The sequence below is a fragment of the Lissotriton vulgaris genome, chromosome 2_1, assembly GCF_964263255.1.
Source record: "Lissotriton vulgaris chromosome 2_1, aLisVul1.2, whole genome shotgun sequence".
Classification (NCBI taxonomy): Eukaryota; Metazoa; Chordata; class Amphibia; order Caudata; family Salamandridae; genus Lissotriton; species Lissotriton vulgaris.
The window spans coordinates 1,638,273,576-1,638,278,628 of record NC_141687.1 but is presented as its reverse complement, the minus strand read 5'-3'; positions in this window follow the sequence as shown (position 1 = coordinate 1,638,278,628).

The window sequence follows — 5,053 nt, the reverse complement described above, 5'->3', positions numbered from 1 at the left end:
GGCAGGTTCTAAGCCCGTTTGAAAGCTTTTTTTGTTTACAAGAGACTTCACAAGTACAGCACATGAGCTGTCCAGGCGAAACTTATCAAGCAACAAAACTGGTACCCTTGTTATTCTTTCATTACCATTCTTTCACACCCTAAAATATGTCCTGTGCCTGGTAGTAGAGTTACCCCTGACACCTCCAATGAGTTCATAACCTGCCACAATGCCACTGCCAAAGAAGAGTAAATTGTTCAAGGAATTGCATTCATTGGCTTTTTTACAATACAATTTCCTTCTAAACAGATAATCTATTGTGTGCGTTCTTTTTCTTGCGGTAAAAATAATGCCCTATTTAGTTATTATCTCATTGTATTATTAGCTACGTTTATGTATTTTTCTGTAAGCATTTCATCCTCAATTAATATGTAAGATAATGGCACAGAATGCAAGTATATATAACTACTGCAATGTATCATGATTAAGGATTTTCACCTATTTATTTCTCATAATTGTTTCATTAAAAAAACATGTAATAATGCAAAGTGACAAGAGGCACAAATATACATTTCATATAACTATCTCTGTGTTCTGGTATTATGTCGTACTGTTTTCCGTGTAGCTGCCTGTTTAGGGACTACATCCAAAAGTAAAGTACCTCATTATAACTTTTGCATCTACTACAATTTACTTGATAGTAAGTAACCTCTTTCTCATACTTTTAGAAAATGTGATAATTGGACTTCTTTTCAACACATCGAGTCAACATTGTGCTAAGAAAAGTTTGCCACCCTACCAGTTAAGTAGTCGTACAAACAGACCGTGGCAACTGTGCTGATACACTTGTCATACTGGGGCATGCCGCCTCGAAAATCTGACATACCGGCTTCTCAGGAATATTCCATCATTTCGAAAAAAATTCCATGCACCTTGATTAAATGATAATACTGAGCGGAAAAAATATTTCTCCTTCATATGGCATAGCAACTCCACCCTTGACAGAGGCCTGTTAAAATATTTCATAAGGACCGATTAAAACTACATAATCTTCAACAAAGACACCTGTCAAAAATGCATAAGGACACAAAGTACACAACATATAACATATTTTAACGTTTAAATAATTCTTGAACATTTTTAATTATAATTCATGGTAATAATTTGACTATCAAGCGTGCAAGTTAAGTTAATGACATTTCTGTAGCCCACAATCTGTGATTCTATAGACTTGTACCACGAACAGTCCACAAGTACCTTTTGACATGAGTCCAAGACTGCCATTTAAGACTGTAGTCCCAGTTGGCAGGTAAGGATATTTGTTGGCTATTGTGTTGTGGTCATGTGTTAAGTTGTACAGCAGTTTTATGTGCATTGACCTGTCTGTGTTTGGTTTTGTAGCTGCAGACGGCATGAACGAAGATTTAATCAATTTCAGCATCATGTATAATGACATCTCTTTTAGGGCGTCATCAGCCACCTTGCACTGCGGTTAGATTTAAGGTAAGCATGGTGTTGCTGACTTTGTGGTGTTCCGGAGATGTTGAATGTGTGTGTTTGTGGTGATCTGTCTTGTGTGTTCTGTGTGATGCATATGTATGATGGCCTCTCTCATTTGTTCTCTATGTTTGTGATGTAGGTGCTATCATAATGACTAAAACTGCTGGCATTTCTTTGTTATAGTGTGAATGATGCTTTCTGTAATGACCGCCTTGTTTGTCAAAGAGCAGTCAGAAGACTGCCACTGTCGTGCCCCCGTGAGTCGACTCGTAATGTGGCCCATAGACTAGTGACTGATACTGTTGCCATGTCTTTGTTGTATTGTGAATGGATATTTGAATGTTAATTTCTATAATGAGCTTTGTTGTGTTTCTGTAGTGCCTCATAGTGGCCTCCTGAAATGAAATGTGCACCAAAGTGATGGCCACCTATATGTTGTACGGGATGTTGGTGAAATATTCAGTCTCATGTGTTCTTCAGCTTTAAGTGAGGCACATACAGCCTGATTCATGAAAGGTAATTGCGCTCGCAAAGGGCCAGATTCTGAGAATCTGGCCCTTTGCGAGTGCAATTTTTCCATTTGGGATTCATCATCCCAAATGCAAAACTCTGTAATAGCGAATTCGCAAATTTGCGAGGAATTACATTTAAGGAATCTCTATATGAGATTCCTTAAATGCAATTCATCATCCATTTTCAAATTGCGAAATCGCAATTTCGGGCCGCTATTTACGGCGAGGTCAAACCTCGTGGTAAATAGCGAAAACTCAGAAAAATGCTTTTAAAAGCATTTTTCTAAGTTGCATGTTGCACACACACATGTCCTTTGGACATTTGTGTGCGCAACACCTGTTTAAATTAGCATTTAAGGGGTGCTACACCCCTGGCACCCTTTAAATCGCTATCTTATTTGCGATTAGCTAATTGCTGATCACAAATAAGGAATACTCCCCATTCATTCCCATGGGCCTTTTGGCCCATAGGAATGAATGGGGAGTTATTCCTTATTTGCGATTAGCAATTTGCTAATCGCAAATAAGGAATCTGTAGGAATCGCAAAAAATATTGCTATTCCTACATGAATCCCGTTTTGCGAGTCTGGAATAGCGATTCCTTATGAATCGCTATTTAAGACTCGCAAAACTTCCCAATGATGAATCAGGCTGATAATATGTTGTGGTTTTTTCTCTGTGGCATTTCCATTCTTTGTTGGGGTATGGGTGACTATCCGTATCCTTCTCCTCCACTCTCTTCACTTAGTATGGGGCATTCCTCTCCTACTCCACTATTGATGAGCAGATGGAGAAACGAAGAAACCAGCGACTTCCACTGGTATCTGGATGCCAAATATTATATCGACCTTCAAGATGCATTAATTTCAGTTCCCAGGAATTCGATTTTTTCGGGTTTGACTCTATCAGGTAGCATGCCAAAACAGGCCCAATTCTTGGAATCATGTTCACTGATCTCTTTTTTAAGGCCCTGGCTTCTGTTCCATTATCATCTGGTTTTATGAATATAATATTTATACCAGCGGAACAGAATAGTTTGCCCACCCCCAGCAAAAAAGGTAGCATGCAATAAAAAAGCAACACATTTAATGCTAACTAAAGGAGGGCGCTCATAAGGAAGCGTAGATGTAACCTAAGACTTAATTTAAGAATAGTCTTTTGCACACAAACTAACCAAATAAGAAAATAAAAATAAATGTGTAAATGTTTTATTCACTAAGATCACACACATTTTCGAGTGTTCATCTGCCCAAGCCACAATGATCATGTCTAGGTGCAATTAGCTACTCACAATGCATGGTCTTGCTTCAGGCTCTGCCCGGCCTGATGTTGTTACATATTCTCAGAATGAATCCGATGAGATCATGACTGCGTGGCGCCCAAACTCTAAAACACATTTTAATTAGGAGCAGGAACTTAGGAATGATACAGGCACTAACTTTATCTTTGTGGTAGTGAGGGCAACAAGAGCGGCAATTCGGACCGGTATGGGCCTGCCTGGAGGCCAGCCATCGCAACGTTAGCTCGAACTCCCGGCCTACAGTAGCGCCAGCTGGTTATGATTGAGGCTCAGCTGGTTAAGCTGCAGAGTGGGGTGTACTCTCGGGGTTGTCGAGTGAGGAACCTCTCCGGTACCCACCAATGCGGTCCCTGGTTTACTCAGCCTCCGGGAATTACTGAGGTCTGGTCCCAGGATTCATTACTGCGGGGTGAACTAGGTGGCGTATATGTTAGACCTGGCACCATTGGTGTGGGTCTCCCTTCCATTTTTTGCTGAAGCCTTGTTGTATGGCGTTTTGGTATCCGAGTGAAATGTTCCTGGTTCATGCCCATATGTAGGTACAATTCACATTGCCCTAATAAAGGCATAGAAATCATACCCATATTTAGCCCATACAGTCCAAATACAGGCATGGCTACTTCCCCCATTCCAAAAAGCCACAACGATTTCTTGGAAAAATCAGCTTAAGCAGTCAGGGACATCCGCCTGCTTGAATATTGATTTGTCCAAGAACTCATTGTGTTTTCAAAGAACTACTATTCCCTTGGGATTCTTTGATGATGTTATTATGTCCGACTTTACGTCAAACTAGGCACCTTCAAGGTTTAAATATGCCTACACTTGCCCTAGCAAACACACAGTGGTTCGGAGCAGCTCGACTATCTACTTGCCCGATGCAGCTCGCTACACTACAGCAAGTGCCGAAGGAAGCTGACCCTCTAGCTGACGCACTGATCGAGAAGCTGTCCTTTCTCTTGCTGAGAATCCAGCTCCAGTGTTTCCAAGCTCCCCTCGCGGGGTGTTGGGAAATCGAGTCCCGAGATAGAGACACCAGACCTCCTTCATTCTAAAACCAAGGAACAAAGCTGAGTAGACCCTAAGAGAAATCTTGGATAGATTCTTAGCAAAGAAAAACCAAACCTATGATACACCTCACTTAATTCTTCCCTCATACTAGACTTAGGTTAGGTACATTGGGGTAGGCATATTTTAGAAGCACCAGTTGAGTACTTTTAGCATTTGTTATTTATGTATGTATTTATCTATGGTTTAGAAACCATACAATGCTTTTACAGTATTATTTTATAATACTCTTCTTACTGTACGCATTATACTTTGCAACCAGTATTGCGATTGTAGCAGTTCACTCTACTTGCATGAGAAATAAGACTGTTCAATAAATCCTTTTATTGAAAATGCCCGTCTCTCTATTTCTCTGCACCTCTGATGAAACAAAGCATGCACGATTGACTGAGTAAAATATGTATCTATTGTTTCCACGACTCTGAAAATACGTTTATTCTTGGGGAAACAAAGTTGTCATGTTTATGCGGTTGTCAGAAAGTAATCCCTTCTTGTTTAAATGAGAAAGTTTCTAGTGACCTCTGAGCTAGCTGGCACTCACAATTAAGTGTAATATATTCGATAGAGACCTAGTCGACCTCAGTCCTACGTCAAATCTATAGGATATGTTATTCCAATGTGCAGAGCCTATTGGGAATATAGGAACTACACTAAAGCCTCCTGTGTTTTTGCTATGTTTTTGCTGATCTAGATGCTT